Here is a 19,358-nt window from a genome sequence, read left to right as displayed (position 1 = left end):
CTGTCTCTCAGGCATCCTGAGACCTCACAACAGCAACTAGCAATTACAAATGTCAGCATCCCACAAGGAAAGTTTTCCTGGCTAACTGCTAATAGGCCCTGGATTCCAGTACATAAATCCAGCAGGAAGGGGGCTGGCAGACACTAAGCGGTTCGTTCCAGGAGGCAAGAGAGTTGTGCTAAATAACTCATTCCTACCATTGACCACTAGCTGCTGGGGTCTGATACTCTGAAGCCCCAGAAAACTTCTGCTTTTATTTATTTGGCCTCAGTTTCAAAAACCTGTGATTTAGACTTTGCCCTTGGTTGCTATGGTGAAGATGCCAAGTAATTTCATTGATGTTCCTAGTTTATGGTTAACTTCAGTCAGAAGGATCTGTCATCTTACCCTGAGGGCCAAAAATGAGGTGGGGAGAGCCTTTCCTCTAGTGAAAGCAGCTGCCACCCACACTGCCCCATTAGAGTGACGGAAGCTGCCATATTACTGTATTTGTTCCTAAAGTAGGTGGAAATATTACTAATTATTACCTTGTTGCTTCAGACCTAAAATGTTATGCTAGTGTAGGGGGGGGAGAGGGGGGAGGGCAGGTATTTGTAGCTGACTTTGCATCCGTTGACTTTGCACTGGACTAACTCTAAATTGTAAACTATTGTAAAGCACATGCTATTACTTCTAGCATACGGTTACTTGTGTCACATATCTCGTGGTCTGTTACAATACTGCTGAAGATGCCTCTGGGCAGGAGGAGAGGGGAAAGTGGTGTGAGAGAGTGCAGATTTTAATCTAGTGGATACAGAAGGGTGTGACTCAGCACTGTTTCATTTTGACTTCAATGTTCCTTAGTCTGGCGCTATCCATGTGATTAAACTAGTAACCATTAATTCTGCTTGATGGAACAACAGTATTGAACTTCGGATCCCGCACCATCAGTCTGATGCTCAAGTTTTAATTCTGCTTACAATGAAAGCAAGTGAAATTGCACTGGACAAGACATAGTCATTAATTAAATCCATATTCCCAGTCGATGTAAATCAGCATAACCCCACTGAAATCACTGATTATTACTATATTACTTAAACTACGAACTACACTTGTTTCTTCCCAATAATCAGAGTGCCTCACAAATATTGACAAATGTATTCTCACAACACCACTGTGAAGTAAGGAAATGCTGTTGTTCCCATTTTACAGATAGGGAACTGAAGCACAGAGTTTAATAGCTTGATCCAACTCCATTGACTCAGTCTTTAAAGGGCCATATTTTCAAAGGAATATAGGCACTTAAGGCATCTAATGGGATTTTCAAATGTGCTATCTGCATCTTTAAGTGACTAAATTATTTAAAAATCTCTGAAAATCGTAAGTGATTTGCCTAAAGTAAAAAAGGAAATCTGTGGTAGAGCAGGAAACTGAACCGAGGGCTCCGAACTACAATATCACCCTTCCCTTTCCCTGTCAGAGCAGTTCCAAGTAAAAGGGGTTGCAAATCAGGCCCTTGATTGTTTTAAGAAGGGATAAACGTTTTTTTAAGAAGCACTTTAGCAGGAGACTGGTCCCTTTCAAAGTAATAAATAAGGAACACCTGAGAGTTTCCCACTAAAATCTGCACAATTGTAGCTATAATATACTTCATTGTGACAAGAACAATGGAGAAGAAAATTTCAAGATGATGGAACACATTTAAAACCTATGCTCCAAGAGCTGGCATCTGGCCACGTGAGAAAAGAACCAATAAGAAAAGAACAGAAGCAACTGGAAAAAAAGATTGATAGTTACATAGCAGAATTTAAAAAAAAATCAATACTCATGTCTGATAACTGTCTTCATGTGACGTCCCAAATGCAAATACTTTTATCATAAATGTACTTAAATGATCGTATATAAGAATGCACTCAATAGATGAAAAAAAGTAATACTGATTCAATACAATTGAACTACAATACAAATTCAATAGAAATCAAAAGCCAAATTGAAAGAGCTGATTTGGAAAATGCACGTTTTTCTTATTCAGTAATTCAGATATTAGTGGCTGCCCTTGGGATGCCTCTGTTGATTGTAGCTGGTATCTACAGCAATGTTTTAAAAGAAAAACAAAATATTATCCCCAGAGATGGCTCTTTGTTGTTGTCCTTTTAAGCAATACAAGAAACTCAGACTATAAACATTTTAATTAATCCCCAGACACATTCTCCTCTTTTCAAGATTTAGATCACAGGCATGATACTGATGCCACTCCAAGGAAAGTGTGTGCTGGGAGTGAGGAAGTAATGGATACAAGTGACTGGATGACTGAATCATAGGAGCAAATTTAGGCATATTATGGCCAGTTTTTTGTTAGCAGATGGACCTGTCAGTACAGTGTATAATTTCTACTTTCAGGATTCTCATCAAAGACTTTAGTGGATGTTAGGCCACCATCCCTGCCCAAACAACCTCCTGCCTTCATATTCTTTCCATGTTTCATACAGGCCCCAAATGTTCCTTATGTGTTTCTTTTTCCTCTTCTGCTCCTCCTGCAATAGACTTCCTTATCCCCCAGTATGATTCACTGCATGGCACCATCAGCATCATGACCAGGGGCATCTGCACAATTCATGAGGCTGGGCAATGCATAGTAAAGTCTATGCAACCTACCTAAGAGTCAATCAGAATTCCAGGGCTTTCTCCCAGGAGGATGCAGAGAGTGCTCTGTCTTGGTGACACAAAGATGAGTGGGGTGGGAGTAGAGGCAGAGTGATGGAGTGGCTACACTTCCCTCCCCAATGCACAGAAAAGCAGTATAAGGGCATTTGCAGCTGTGTTCCAAAAGCATTGGGAGACATTCTGCCTCCTTAGGGCAAAATGTCTCCTGGTGCTTGTTAGGATATAGATATTCAGGCCTGTCTGTAAAGGCCTATACTCTAAGAATGTAGGTGTATTCTTATCACTTGGCTAGTTATAGACGTATAAAAGAAAGAATCAAAATCACTGTCTGCCGGTGTAAGGGCCTTCTCTTACTGTGACAGTCTGAGGCCCTGTGGTTAGGCTAAGGCCTTTGGCTAAGCAGCAGAGGCAGCCATAAGCTAGGAAGCGACCAGTCACATCCTCACATTCCAAACTAGTCACATTGAAATCAGGTGCTATTGGGCTGTTAGGAATACAATCCTGTCCTGATAATGCCTATCGCCTCCAGAGAAAGAGAAGTGCCTAGAAAATGCAAAAGGAAACTTAGTTTGATAGCATCCTGTCTGGCAAGAACTCACTCATCAATAGCTGGGATGTGAAATCCTCACTTCTGTATGGTCTTGTCATTAAAGTTCCCACTTTGCTATTGTTTGTATAATCTCTGTCTGGTTCTGTGATTGTTCCTGTCTGTTGTATAATTAATTTTGCTGGGTGTAAACTATTTAAGGTGGTGGGATATAATTGGTTACATAATCATGTTACAATATGTTAGGATTGGTTAGTTAAATTTCAGGAAAATGATTGGTTAAGGTATAGCTAAGCAGAACTCAAGTTTTACTGGTTTCAGAGTAACAGCCGTGTTAGTCTGTATTCGCAAAAAGAAATTGGTTAGTCTCTAAGGTGCCACAAGTACTCCTTTTCAAGTTTTACTATATAGCCTGCAGTCAATGAGGAAGTGAGTGGGAGTGGGTGTGTGGGTGTGTGTGGGGGAGATGGGAACAGGGAATGCGGGTAAGGAAATTGGAATCATGTTTTGCTAAAGGGGGAGATGGGAACAGGGAATGGGAGTGGGGAAACTGGAATCATGTTTGGCTAAGGGCAGGAATGGGAACAGGGACACAGGTGTAAGGCTCTGTGGTGTCAGAGCTGGGAAGGAGGATACTAAGGAAGGAAACTGGAATCATGCTTGCTGGAAGTTCACCCCAATAAACATCGAATTGTTTGCACCTTTGGACTTCAGGTATTGTTGCTCTCTGTTCATGCGAGAAGGACCAGGGAAGTAAGTGGGTGAAGGAATAAGCTCCCTAACAGTGCTCACCCCGAAGTGGCTCCACAGCACTTCTTACTATGGGCATTGTCTTCCAGGCAGCTCCAGAATCCAGTTTTCACTCAGTTCTTGCTCAGGAAAACTTGCACCGAGATCACTTTTTCAAGACTCTTCTGTTGCCTCATTAACTTGGAATAACTTCCAAAGCCCCTGCTAATATACACCAAACTCCTTCTACCTGCAATTTGTGAAGAAATAAAGCAAACCCCCCACAATTTGTGTGCCGCATTAGAGCTCTTTTCTTCATGCCATTCTCTGTATACTCTGTCTTGTTCTTTGTCTGTTTCCATGGCATCTTTAAATTGTAAACTTATTGGGTCAGAAGACTATTATTAGTTTCGGATGGAGCTCTTACCATAGAGCAGACTACACTTACAATAGTTTATTAATGATTAATAATTGGAATTAAAAAAATTGCATGTAATGACTGCTGCTACAATCTAGTGGGGAAATAAAGCATATCTTTTAAGATGGATCACACATCAGTATTTTCATTTTCTTTTAAATATGAGGCATGCATACCCGCATTCACTTTATTTGTTTTTTTTACATGACAAAGCTGGCTCAAATACACAATTACCCAAAAATGAAGTACCCCAGGTGAAAGTACGCTATTCCAGTTGAAAACATTAAAGATATTTTAATTGCTACAGACCTCCATGGGAACTCTGATTGGGTCACTTCTGATATCATATGAGATGCAATAACTAGATGTAATGGGTTTAGGTAAGCCTTATTTTTGAATTTCTTTGTTTTTGTCAACTCTACATTGTCATTAATATTTTTCAACATCTCTTTGTGTGTGTGTGTGTATGTGTGTGTGTGTATGTGTGAATATAGCAGGTGGAATGGATTAAATCAAGGCAGTTTAAATCAGTGATTTAAATCACCAAGTGGAAAGCCTTCATTTAAATTATCAGTTTTAATCAACTTTTCCATTTGTACATCGCTTATTTTTTGAAGAAAGGTGCATTCTCATTGGTTGATACAACAATTTAAACATGTTGATTTACAACTAAATACAACATTTGAACTAGATTTAGTAAATTTTTTGCTACCTATGGGGGTACACTTTAACTATACACATTTAAGAAATTATATGGCTTAATATTTTCAGCTTCTTATTAATTGTACATTTTAGTATGTTAGAAAATGGTGAATGATATATTGGGGGTTATTTACTAGATAATTAACATGTCAAGTGCATTATCATGGTAACTGGAATTTAATAAAACACACAAAACAGCATATACAAATAATTTTCTTGCTAAACACAACAATCTTAAATGTTTTGGATACTTTGACGGGGTATACAAACCCCACATGGGGCAGGAAGAGGTTAAGGGATTACATTGGGTCCAGCCAGCACTGTCCTGCCACACCTACAGCCAGGGTTTCATCTGGTGGAGGAATTAAAGCCCTGTCTATATATGCAGTGCTGCAGTGACGCAGCTGTACTGATACAGGGGAGTCGCAGCAGTGCGTCTGCTGAAGATGCTGCATGCAGACGGGAGAGAGCTCTCCCATCGGCATGAAAAAGCCCACCTCTGTGAACGGCAGAAGCTATGTTGGCAGGAGAAGCTCTCCCACCGACGTAACACCATGCACACGAGTGCATAAATCAGTGTAACTTATGTCACTTGGGGAGAAGAGGGGAATAGTCACATCCCTGAGCAACATAAGTTTTGCTGACATAGGCTGTAGTCAGACTACTGTACCCCTTTCAGGAGGCTGGTTTGTCTTGCATACTCCCGATTTTCACTTCACTTAAAAACTACTTGCTTACAAAATAAGACGTAAAAATACAAAAGTGTCACAGAACACTATTACTGAAAAATTGCTTGCTTTCTCATTTTTACTATATAATTATAAAATAAATCAATTGGAATATAAATATTGTACTAAAATTTCAGTGTATAGTTTATAGATCAGTATAAATAACCAATTGTCTGGCATGAAATTTTAGTTTGTACTGACTTTCCTAGTGCTTTTTATGTAGCCTGTTGTAAAACTAGGTAATAACTAAAGCAGTTGATGTTCCCCCTAGAAGACCTCTGCATACCCCCAGGGGTACATGTACCCCGAGTTCAGAACCGCTGGGCTAAAAGACAGGGAAACAGCTTATTTGGTGGCAGACCTGGAAGAGAGCAGACATGCAACCAGCGGCTCCAGCAGCGCAGAGCAGAAGGAAGGCTGACATCTCTAGGGCCCTCACTGAGGGCAGGGAAGACCCACCCCAGAAACAGTTAGAGAGGGCAGCATTCCCCTCTCCCCTACATATGAACCATGGACATTGGAAATCCCTTTTTACTTTCTTGATGTGGACTACTCCAGCTGGGGAAAGTCTGGGACTGAGCTGGCCCTAGGAAGTAGGGTGAGGAGATAAGAAGTGGCCCAGGTAGAGCAGCCTTAAGCATCCTTGGTTCCAGATCACTGGTAGCCCCAAAGGGCCCTGGGTCAGAACGCAGTGGAGTAGGAGGGCCAAGGCTCCCCTACCAACAGCTCCCTGCCAGTCTTGCCAGCCATGCCCAATTAGTCATTGATTATTTCAGGTCAGCATGAGAAAAATTTTAAATATGCCTAAGTGAAAGTGACTGGCTCTTAAAGTTCCTATTTGCTTAAGTCTCTTGAAGATGATACAATGGTCTCCTAAGTTACTTACACTGTCCTTCAAATGTTTAAAACTAACAGATCTCATCTCCTCCCTCCTCATTTTTATGCACAGACAGGAAGAGAAAGAAATGTTTTCCTGCTTCTTCAACTCCCAAATGATTTCTGAACTTTTACTGAAGTCGTCCAAATGAAGGAAATATTCTTTCCTTGCCTGCAGAAGAGGCTACTGCTGTCAAAAGCTGGTTTAGCACTTCAACAAACTCAGGTTCCAGAATGCTTAGCTTAGCTAGTGACTTCCACCCATTCACTGTGGTGTGACTTTCTTTAAAGCCTCATCAGCAAACATGTACAGCTCGAATAGTTCACTTCCAGCTCTGAAATTTATTATGGTTGGTATGATTGATGAGTTGCCAATGTCATAGCAGCTACAGCAGCAGCAGCATCTTCAGCAGTTAGGCATCTACCCTGGTTCTTTGGGTTGGAAATATTGGCAAGAAAATGAAGTGGAGTAATGATCCACCCACTTCTTTACTGCCCACAATTTAACTTTGCTGTTTGATATTTCTTCAGTGTCTCTTGATGTTTTTTTCCAAATTTCAATAGCATCAGCAATAGGCAGCAAACTGAAGGCATTGCAGATGATGGATGTTCAGAATCCCTTACTGGACTGTGAAAAAAAAGTCCCCACTCTGAATCACCATTACTCAGTGCACTGCTTTAAAAAAAATGAGATTGTAAACGAAAGATTCCTCTTATTTCAGCTGTTTGTCCCACTGTTTACATTGTATTATTTTATTCTAAACCAAGTTTCACAAGGCAAATTATTAACAAACCATAAGGATTATATACATTTATTTAAAACTTTATCTCTAGCAATATACCAAACAGCTTGACTTTTTATGTTAAAATTCATGAATACTTAATACAGTTTTACTTTTAAACAGGAAATCTTCACCAAGGATGTCTGATTATAGTGAGCAATAAAAAAATTTCAGAAGTTCAGCAGTAACTGTAAAAATGTAATTGATATATACTCCCACAACATAATGATATTTTGAAAAAAATATGAAATTAATAAGTAATCCACCAAAATACAAATTTATGACAATAATCTAAGTCATCATTTACTAGCATACTGTGACATGGTAAGCAGGCCATAAGAATGGTGCAAAACCAAGTTCACTAACCAGTTGAACCAGATTGTTCAGACATGTCCACATTATCTTCTTCAAAGACTCTGCCTTTTGAGAAGCATTTTTCATAATGTTGTTTCATTCTGATAACCAGGCCTTAAATCTCTTTGTTGCACTGATCATACTTCTAATGTGTTCCTTTTTGTCTCAGAGGTACAGGAATTTCTTGAAAATATTCTCAAATAGGGCTTTAAGAAAAACCCAACACAACCTATAGCCATGCCCCCTCCAGTTCCCAGTTGTTGAAGTCAATATTAGAGGTTCCACTCTCAAGAATATTGTTCCTTCCTCCACAGTGTCCTGCTTTGACACCAGTGTTATTCCTTTCTGGTTCCACATTCTGTTCCATCTCTCTTGCTACATAACTTCCCCATCCCCAGAAAAACAAAAGAACTCACAACCCAAGGCATTTGCTTGTGTAATCTGCATGCCTTTTGTGCTGCAGCATTTTATTTGTTTAGGGACAGAGAGGGAGGCAGTTGAGAAATTAACAGATTTATGTTTGTTTGTATCTCTGTCCGTGTACACATACAAGGAGACAGAGCAAGGCTATTTACCTGAAGTGCCCAGAACCATCCAGAAGCAAGGGCTGCTGGTTACAGAGCACATCAGTGTTTTTCCATGAGGTGGAGAGTAGGTTTCCATGGTGGATGGAGTCATAAATATTCATAATTTGATAACTGAGCCAATCAGAGCCCAGGTAGGGAGAAGGTATAAAATAGGAGTACTAGACCACCAAGGGTGTGCTTAGTCCATGACCTGATGAGATACATGATGGTGTCTCCTGGAGTCAGAGGCTGAGTCCCAATGCCTGGGATGATGTAGCCAGTCTCTTGTACCCAATAGCATAGTCTCTGGGTCCACCACAGGATCAAGCCCTTAATACAATATATGATCTATTGTGCCATATTTATAAAGCTTGACCTCAATAGTTAGATGTTTTCCCCTGATTCTTTTTTCATATAGAAAATCAGCCTTTAACTCAAAGTTTTTGGTAGAGCTTCAGTTGTGGATTCAACATTTTTTTTTATTTAAATGTTTTAATAGATTAAAATAAATTTAAACCTTAATATATTTTGTATTAAATTAAGGTTTTATTTTAAACTGATTTTTTAAAAAGAAAAAGTTTATTTTGTTAGTTGAATTATACTATCTGAATTTTTATTCCGCCCCCCCAAAATATTTTTTTTATCCATCCATGGATAAAGGTTCCATTTACATGGAAACTTTGGGTTGGCTAAAGTGAATTTACTGCCCTTCTCCTAGTACTTAAAAACAATTTCCATAGAAAAGCACAAGGAGACCCAGAATTTAGTCATTGAAGATTTTCAGCAAGGATTGCACAGGTTAACCTCTACACATTCAAGTCCAAAAAGAACAAGAGGAATTAACTTTTATAAAGATAAAGAAACAACAAAAAATAACAATAATTTCTACAATATCACATGGCTACTTAATAATCCACATACATTATCTTCACACATATACATGAACATACATAAAGAAAATAAATTAAATCTAGATAGGTCAGTCCCCACATAAACACAGTGAGAAGTAACTCAGAGTTCCCAAAAGCTTAAGTTGTGTTCACCTGAGTCTGAGTTATAGTCTTCAATCAGCAAAATCTATACAGTTTGTTGCATCAAAAACACTGCAACACTCTTGCTTGTAGAAACCTCCAACTGCAATCCATGGAGACTCTTCCTCCTCTGCTGAAATCACTTAGTTAGCTAGTTCGCTAACTAATTAACCAACCAGTCAATTTAAGTATATAGATTTAAAAAAAAAAACTGTTACAAGAAAAACACAAAAACTGATCATAGCAAAATATAAATGACTCTTTCCCCATCATCACATTTAAATAAGAGAAGAGATGATGAACCATACTGGTTGCCACAGGTTAACTAAAACAGTTTGGCTAAAACCAAACAACATTCAGAGTATACAATTAAAATAAAAAAAAATAGTTTTCCCTCCCAATTTCCCCTTTCTCTACAGATCTCTTAAAGAGATATCTCCCTATTAGACACATGGGTTACATACACTGTACCAACTACCTGATCTTCAAAATAAATCAAAGCATCCAGTTAATAAATCCACTTTGCATTAGCATTGTACTGTAATAATATCCTCCAGATGAAATTAAATAAATATTGCCTAAGACTTGTTCCTTACAGGGAATCTGTGGATTAATATTATGTTGCATGGACAACGAGGAGGAGGAGAAGGGTCATTCAAAGCATTTCCACCTTTAAAGAATATTTACTGGCCTATTTAAAAAGGAAAAATGCTGTTATTATAGGAGGAAAGAAATGTATTATAATAATCTTTCCACGGTATATCATAAGGTGCTGGTTTATATTTGGCTAACTCAGTTTTGCTAATTGATACAATGAAGCTTTCATAAATAAGATTAGACTTCAAGGTATTATCTTGGTAACAATGTCATATCTACTCATTCCAGCTCACTTGCAATAATGCCTGTGAGCACAAGGGTATGATTCATATTTTCATATTTGTGAATAATGCCTCTGCATATTCAGCATGACTTTCATTACATTTATTGAAACTGCATAGGAGGGTGACTTTTGCACTGAATGTCAAGAGCATGTTGTGCAACTATTTTTTGTCAAAAACTCTGCCTACTTCTTAACATTTTAAGCCAGCAACACTGTACAAATATTAGGGAGGTTTCAAAATTAACATAATACCCTGGCCGCAGGTACAGAGAACTTATCATTTTCTGGGCCTCAATTCTCTATTTCCTTGAATCTTGGGAACTCATTTATTCCCTTGAAAAGTGAGTTCCCAGTGGGCATATTTGGGAATTGAGGGCACACAGAATCTCACAGGATTGGGACTTTTTTCCGTATGGTGTTAGAGATTGTCTACATGAGTCTGAGAATCTTTGAGGAGACTGAAAGTGTATGGCAGACAGTTAACACCTCTGCATGGTTATAGAGGAGGACATAATACAGTGAAATATTACGATATGTGTGATGAGGTATTTACCTCACAAAGGTGATGTAAGGGTTAAGGTGAGCCTGAGGCCAATTAACCTACCTGGATGATCCTGGAGAGTGGGCCATCCCCAATTAAAGATGAAGCCCAGCTGGGGAAGAGTTGGGTGATGCTATAAAGAGAGAAGGTCTAGGTCAGAAGGGAGCTGCAGAGAGAGGGAAGAACTCCTTAGTTACTCCCCTGGTAGTAAAGAGACCTGTGGTGAATAGGAAGTCTCCTGTAGGCCAGTAAGGAAACCTGTGGCAAGGAAGGTACTTGGAAGGTACAGGTTGGAGCAAGCTCCTGTGGCTGATCCTGATGCAAGGGAAGAAACTGGACTTCAGCGGCAAAGCCCTGGGAGGTCATGATTGTTACAAAGATCCCAGGAAGGAACTGGGGGAAAAATCCTGAAGAAAGGCTAGTAGTAGGAAAACATCCATCAAAGTAGTGACAAGGTGCCTGAAGGAGCAAACCTTGGCGGCTCATCATAGGGTGCCTGGACTGGAAAGCAATGTAGAGGATGGGTCTGCGTTCCCATAGCAGCAACTGGATAGGTGTCATGAAGCCCCCTAATAGAAGGGGATGAGGACAGTTTAAATTTCTGAGAGAAGGATGTTAGGACCCCACAGAGCTAAGCATTGAGGCTGAGGAACAGATGTAAGGACATCAGATTGTACTTTCTGTTACTCTGGAAGGGGAGGAACTAAAATATGTCCCAATTGGAGAGCTGAGTTGTGAGGAGACTGTCCTGGGACTGTAAGCAGGAATTGCTAGAGAGGAAAGAGTTGCAAAGGCATGCCTAGTCATGAGGAGGGTGCACAAGAGGTGAATCCACTCTCCTACAGTAGGATGAGGACAGAGACTAACCTTCTTTTATTAAGAACATGCTGGTTTTCACCCACAAACACATGCACTGGAGCTATTTCTCAAAGCATGCACAGTGAGCTCAATTGTTACATGTTGTAGTATCTAGGATTTTGTTCATACTGTTGCAAAGTCCAGATTTGATGCTCCACTTGTCAACTCATGGTGGATAGTCTGTTTGGCCTGTGCCTTTGGGAGTGTTGGATGTATGTCATTTCTGTCTTTTCTGATTTGCAGCTCTGCCTTCAACTTCTGTTTATCTTAAGTTCCTACCATGGTGGCCCTATCACAGGACTTATTATTCTAACCTTGTCTTCCTATTTTTTTCTTTCTTATGTACATTTTTCTGTACACTCAGTTCATCAAACAGATTTTGAAATGTGAAAAAAAATGTATCTAATTCTGGGATACAGATTTAGGCTTCCTGGAGTCCTGCTTCCCTGAGGAAGATAAGGTAGGAAGGAAATATGGCTACAAGGACATTTTGGGGGGCTTAATTTAAGGGTCAGACTGGCCAGGTATGCTAAATAGGAGATTAATTATGCTGCTAATTAGCTGTGCCTGCAGAAAAAATGTGCCCTCCACAGATGAAAAAGAATAGACAATTAGTACCTGTAGCATAACCGCACTTACCATATAGCACATGCTTTACCCTAGGCCACCACTAACTATATCTGCTTGCAGCTACAAACCTTTCTGTTTTGGTACTGTATATGAAAATGCTTTAGGAGATGGTCGTATGCCATGGTGTTGTAGCCATGTCAGTCCCAGGATATTAGAGAAACAAGTGGGTGTGGACATACCCTTTTATTGGACCAACTTCTGTTGATGAGAGAGAGAGAAGCTTTTGAGCTTACACAAAAATCCTTTTCTTCCTATGACTGGTCGGGTGTTAACAGGCCACTTCACCTTGAATGGTTCCTTGAAATATGTGTTAACTACTGTCATAAAAATAAAGGGAAGGGTAACCACATTTCTGTATACAGTGCTATAAAATCCCTCCTGGCCAGAGGCAAAACCCTTTCATCTGTAAAGGGTTAAGAAGCTAAGATAACCTCGCTGGCACCTGTCTCAGAAACTCTGTTAAGTTAGTAAGTAATCTAGCTAGAAATGCGTTAGATTTCCTTTTGTTTAATGGCTGGTAAAATACGCTGTGCTGAATGGAATGTATATTCCTGTTTTTCTGTCTTTTTATAACTTAAGGTTTTGCCTAGAGGGATTCTCTGTTTTGAATCTGATTACCCTGTAAGGTATTTACCATTCTGATTTTACAGAGGTGATTCTTTTATCTTTCTTCTTTTAAGAACCTGATTGATTTTTCATTGTTCTTAAGATCCAAGCGTTTGGGTCTGTGTTCATCTGTACAAATTAGTGAGGATTTTTTATCAAGCCTTCCCAAGGAAAGGCGGTGTAGGGCTTGGGGGGATATTTTGGGGGAAGACATCTCCAGGTGGGCTCTTTCCCTGTTTTTTGTTTAACACGCTTGGTGGTGGCAGCATGGGTGGCAGGGTTCAAGGACAAGGCAAAGTTTGTACCTTGGGGAAGTTTTTAACCTAAGCTGGTAAGAATAAGCTTAGGAGTCTTTCATGCAGGTCCCCACATCTGTACCCTAGAGTTCAGAGTGGGGAAGGAACCTTGACAACTACTTATGCTAAACAATCTGTTCCACCTTGTATTTAGGTGTGACACTCTGAGGCTATCGCTACACTACAGCTTAGTTGACATAAATTATGTCACTCAGATGTGTGAATTAACCACCCCATGAGTGATCTAACGTATGCTGATTTAAGCGCCAGTGTGAACTGCGCTATGTTGGTGGGAGAGCTTCTCCCGCCGACATAGCTACAGCCATTTGTGGGGGCTGGAGTAATTATAGAGTGGCTACACAGAGTACAGCTGTGTCACTGTAAACTCTCTAGAGTAGCCATAGCCTGAGTAAGTGTCCCACACCTGAAGAAGAGATTTGTGTAAGCGCTAAAGCTTGTCTCTCTCACCAACAGAAGTTAGTCCAATAAAAAAATATTACCTCACCCACCTTAGGATATGATTGAGCATTTATCTTGTGGGTACAGAATTAGGTCAGCAGGTGACCTGTATCTGTGTATGGTGCTTCCCTTAGTCTCTGTGGATCAGATCCACAGCTGGTGTAAATCAAGTTAACGTCATTGTTTTTAGTGGAGCTATGCTGATTTACAATAGCTAAGGATCTGGCCCTGGAAGTTGGAAGGTGGATGACTGAAGGTGTGAGATGTAGCTATTACTAGTCATTTGGGTGGCTTGGAAAAGATTTGAGGCCAAAAGATTTCTCTGTCCATGTACACTTAAAAGACCATAGTACCAACCTTGCCATATTAAATATCACATGCCTGTTTTATACTATAGTGCTATGGATGGTATCCTATGGTGACAAATCAAAAACATTGTTTACACTGCAACAGGGTGACCCTCACCTCTGGTGTTATTGTGCCAGATTCAGGAAGAAAGACAAGATATGATGGATGTGGCTTAATTGGGCAGTGACTTTATTAATTTAACTCAGTTGAAAACTATTGAATGCAATAAGGCATTCCATGCTGGTTATGATTCCTTTCTTAATTGTTTCCACCTGGTGGAGGGCTGCTGTCAGCTCCCCACCCTTCCCCAGCTGCTAACCAGACCATTGCTTGGAACTCTTCATATGATGGTTAAAGGGCTGGGCTAATGAGGCTATCTTCTTACTATATCAGACATCAGGAGCTCTCACCCCATTCCCCAGCGTTGGTAGATGATGTTCCTCTAAGTCCACTTCCAAATCCATTTTATCAGGGAATCAGACACCCTATGGAACTAGTACCTGCACTGGACACTTAGCCACTTGCTAAGCTCTGATAACTTTCATCCTTATATCCTGACTTATCCCACTGTGCCCTGGAACTGCTGTGGGGAAAGCTAAAAAAGACAACCACATCCCAGCCACTCTGATGGTGAGGGGAAAAATTCCTTCCCAGTCCCTAAAAAGATCACTAGTGCAATTCCCACAGCAGACCACAAAACCTTGTCTTATGCTAATGCCAGTGGTGGGAGGGTGAGAGCTGCTAATAAGATCTGAGTGGGGACTCAGGCTGGAGGGATAGGGTTTGCATACCCTCCCATACGTACATGGGGGTCAATGGTTTATCTGAACCCCACAGGTCCACCCACCCACTCAGGTGATGCCTTTCCCACCCCATGGGTGAACCTTCTCTCCCAGTCCCTCATGGGGGGACTGTTAAAGGAGCCACTCTCCCCTTTTGCCATCCCTGTACCAGTGTAGACTGGATGAAGGGGTTGCAGTATATTTTTCCAAGGAGAGCCTGCTGTGCTTTTTAAACTGTGCTGTTTGAATTGTTACATCTAACTTGCTTGGCATGCAACTCCGGTCCAATGACAATTCACTTAAAACACAAGGGCTGTTAAAATGCTTGTGCTGAATCCAGTGGGGATTCCACTAATCCAGCTCTATGCAGAGCAACCACTCAGCACCATGGCGAGAGCCGGCCAAGTCTCCTGATTTTTTATATTTTGCAATGCACCCCACACAGTGAGTACTGAGAACTGCAAACATGGATTCAAAACAGGCAATTAGGGTAGCATGAGTAACCTTTAGAGGATAGCTATTATTAAGCATCCAAGGGATTGTGATGTTGTTTCAGCCAAATATCCAGAGCAACATTATAATATGTATTCTACTGGACTGTGCATGCAACAATGTGTCCTTGTTATGAAATTTTTTGCTGTGGGCCCTGATCCAAAGTATATGAAGCCAATGAAAGATTTCCGTTGGCTTTAATGTGCTTTCAACCAGGCTATTCATCATTTAAAGCTTTAGTTTTGCTTAAAGATAGGTTTTGCCGACAAATCACTGAATAATGGGAATATATTTACTTTAAATTATTTTACATATCAGTATCTTGTTCCACACCTGGTACTGATGTCCAGGGGAAGGGCATGACACTGCTGGACTTTTGAAAATGTGGGCCCTTTTGCTAGGTTTGAGGGCAGTTTGGTCAGGGTCTAAAGCGTATCAGGTAGTTTAATTAATATGGTTATTTCTCTGACTTCTTAAATCATTAATACTAAGTAAAGAAGTGTCACAGTTTCAGCACTCTGGTGCATATGGCATATTGGATTTACTATTATTATTCATATAGTATTGTGCACTCTATACAGTCTGTCCAGCACTTAGTCCAGTGGGGCCCTGTTACACTGCTGTAATAGATGTAACAAATTCACATTACTTGGCTCCTGTTCTGCAAGGCCTGGGTCCTGCAACTGATGGCATTAGGAAAGTCAATAGGGATCTCTGCAGGTGCAGCAATCCACCTGCATGGAGCCCCAGTGGCTTGTTGCATACTATCAGTTGCAGGGTTGAAGTCTAGTTTTACTGTAGATGTAACATAGTGATTGAGAATAACAAACTGCTTCAGGAAGGGGTATAGAAAGTGAAGGGTTGAAATAATAACATGCAGCTTGTCAATTTTAGCATGTGGATGTCTTTTTTTTTATGCCATTAATTTGTGATTTTCATTTGTTTTCCCCTTTCCCCCCACTTCACAAAAGATAATTCACTTCTTGTGAGTAACACAGTATACATGAAGCTTTAGGGAGGATGGTAATGAGGAAAAATATTCACTAGTTATAAAGGGACATATATTGCAGATTTTTTTTTTGAAGGTTTACAAATCCTTTAGTTTGCTTAAAGGATCTTTCGGATTAAACATTGTACATCAGTAAAGGGAGTGTAAACTAGCACTTTCCAATTGTCCTCTTTGAAAGGACTAGTCAGATAAGTACCAAAACTACACAATATCTCTCAAATGTATTGTCTAACTTCTTGTGTTGAGAGAAAAACACACCACAAATTGATATTTTTATGGAACAAGTTTGTGGTTTTTTTTCTTCATCACTTTATAAAAAATTCTGCTCTTCAAATTATACTTATTCCAAATTTGATTTCCATGTTATCTGCAGCATTTCTCACCATAGGTCAAATTCTGATCCATGTTGAATGTGGTGTCCTTTTTCATCAAACCTCAAAAATTATATGATTACATTTAATGAAAACCAACACATCAGCTTAAATAATGTATTGCCCCAACATTCTTGGGGTGTTAGTTTGAAAGAAGAGGATTAAAGTTATTCTGGTTATATGCTGAGAAATCATGCTCCTTTGTATAATTAGAATGCTAAGCATATTTCTATAGGGAGCAATTTAATATGAAAAGATAGATGCAAAGCCTTCAAACCACGCTGTATCTGAATAAGCCTCAGACTTTGCAGTCTCATCCAAATATTTTAAAAGGGCCAGAATGGATGCAGGAAATCTATATTACTTTCATTTATTAGCTCTGTGATATCCTTGTTATGCCACAAGTGTTCTCTCTGAGAATTACATTTTCCTTTTTGTTCTAATTGCTTTTTGATCCTAAATAAATGACACACATCTGTGGTACTTTCCTCCACTCACAAACTGTTTCAGTATTCAGTACATCAGAAGTAACATACAGTATGCTGTGCTACAAATACTTACAAATAAAATTCTTGTATAAAATTTTAGCAAATTCTAAATGAATTTGTCAGCAAACGTAATAAATACAACAATATACCTATCTTAACTAGACCTTTGGAAAGTGTCTGTCTCATAGAATTTGGGCCTGCAGTCTCCACTGCAGTCCATGGCAAAGCTCCCATTGTGTATAAAGGGACTATGATTTGACCCTTCATGTGGAGTAGGCATGGTATAAGAACCAGAATAGTACAGAATAGAAATGTAGTCAAGGCAAGATTCGTATCTGGTTAGTCACCATTTCCACGTGGTTACTGAAAACAGCAGAGAACACTCTAAAAAATATGAATTGTAATTTGAAATGGGAAAAAATGTGATAGGAATGCTAAACATTAAAGAACTCTCAATAACCTCTTCAACAGCCAGTTTCAATTATTGCCATTGTTCAAAAAGCAAGAGATTCATCTTATTCCTTATGGCTTAAAACAACTAATGTTAGATGTTCAGGTTTAAGCTGGTGATCCAATTGATTGCTTCAGGTGTTGCAGAGTGGATGGCAGACATACCACCAGGATATGATTGTTTGGAACATTAGTTAACAAGATTTTCCACAGTTTGAAATCTGTTTCTTCAGCCACAAATAGGATTGTGTTTCAGTACCTCTTTTATGGAGGAGGTAGCCACATCTGCCATGTGATGTGTGGGTACAGTTCAAAGTAGATTATATTTTCCTTGGGAGGGAATAAGCATTGGGTTTTGCAGTTGGGTCAATCATGAAAAGTTTGTTTGGAATGTTAGCATCCATCCACCTTTCTTGCCATTGACCTTCAGAGGGCAAACCCGGAGTCTTTGAACTCTTGCACTGAAAGCCAAAAAGTATTCTAGATTTGAGTGGGAATCTCAGTATTATTTAGGTCTTCATGTATTGGGAGATCCTTGCTCCCTCAAATAGTATGGAGTTTCATAACCAGAATGTATCAATTGTAAATATTTTGATAGACTAAACAGGGAAAATGGGAGTCGATAGAGGATTCTGCAATCACTTGGAATAGAGTATTTGTTCATACTCCTGATTGTAATTGGTGATAGATGGAAATTGCTAAAATCATTTACTTGTGATAGTTATAGGCAATGCGATATCATAAAAAACTTCTGTTAACTTTACAAAACTATAATATTTTAACAAGTGGTAGGCACTGACAGAAGAACTTCCATGCATGTGAAGGTTTTTTAGTTCATGGGTGAAATCCTGGTTTCTTTGAAGTCAGTAGGAGAACCCCTGTTGACTTCAGTAAATCAGGATTTCATCCCATATCTTTAAATTCCATACACATGGGAGAAAAAGCAATATGCAACAAATATGGAACCATATCATTGTTAATTAGATAATAATTGTACTGCGTTTCCAAATATGTAGAGTAGTTTAGTGTCCTAAAATGGGAAGGGGCAGATGCTGTGTTGTGGTTCCAAAGCTTTAGCCAGCCATGGGGGAATTATCCCAGCAAAGAAGGATCCTCCAATGGTGTAGAGATGTTATAGCAACTCTCATGCCATTCCCTCCCAAGGCTACTCTGTAGGCAAGGGCTACAGCAAAGGGGGAATGGCTGGAAATTCCGTTTTGCCCTGGTAACTCCCAGTTACTGTGTCAACCTCTTTAGGGTGTTGACAGTAGTTGATGGAGTCATATGTAACCTGTTTATATTCTCCACAGCTCCTCTCCCTCTTTACTGTACTAAAATAGAAATGTCTTGTAAACCCATTAGCATTCTAATTCCTGCCGTTAGGTTTTTAATCGTTTATACATATATGAGAAATTCACAGTCCCTTTCTAATGCTGTCACAAAAAGCAGACCGTACTGTGGGCTCAATTCTACTTGTGCTGAAGCCAATGGGAGCTTTGCCATTGACTTACATTGAATAAAGATCAGGCCCAAGATCTATTATTAAAAGAACAGAGTGGGGAATTAAGAAAGGCAGTGGAATCGTCAACTCATTAGTACAGCAATAACCCAATTCTAAATTAATTGACTGGATATGCCAGCACACCTTCTATATTGATGTTCACATTAGTTAAGACTTCTAGAATAAAACTGCTTATTAGCACAGTTGTAACTTTTAATATTCATAGAGCAGTAATTTTTTGCGCACTCTTTAATAGTTTTAATTCCAACGG

The 19,358-nt window shown here is 39.6% G+C and overlaps 1 long non-coding RNA gene across 1 annotated transcript in view; it reads left to right on the top strand.

Annotated features, from left to right (window-relative positions):
* Positions 1-456: 456 nt before the first annotated feature.
* The window catches only part of LOC140905855 (uncharacterized), a 61,656-nt gene continuing 42,754 nt past the window's right edge, over positions 457-19,358 (top strand). The window contains exon 1 of the long non-coding RNA XR_012156965.1: positions 457-500. This is a non-coding gene — a long non-coding RNA (uncharacterized lncRNA). The remainder of the gene's footprint in view (positions 501-19,358) is intronic.

The sequence above is a fragment of the Lepidochelys kempii genome, chromosome 2, assembly GCF_965140265.1.
Source record: "Lepidochelys kempii isolate rLepKem1 chromosome 2, rLepKem1.hap2, whole genome shotgun sequence".
In the NCBI taxonomy this organism is placed as follows: domain Eukaryota; kingdom Metazoa; phylum Chordata; order Testudines; family Cheloniidae; genus Lepidochelys; species Lepidochelys kempii.
The sequence above is the reverse complement of the archived record's forward strand: the minus strand, read 5'-3'. Positions and strand labels throughout refer to the sequence as shown.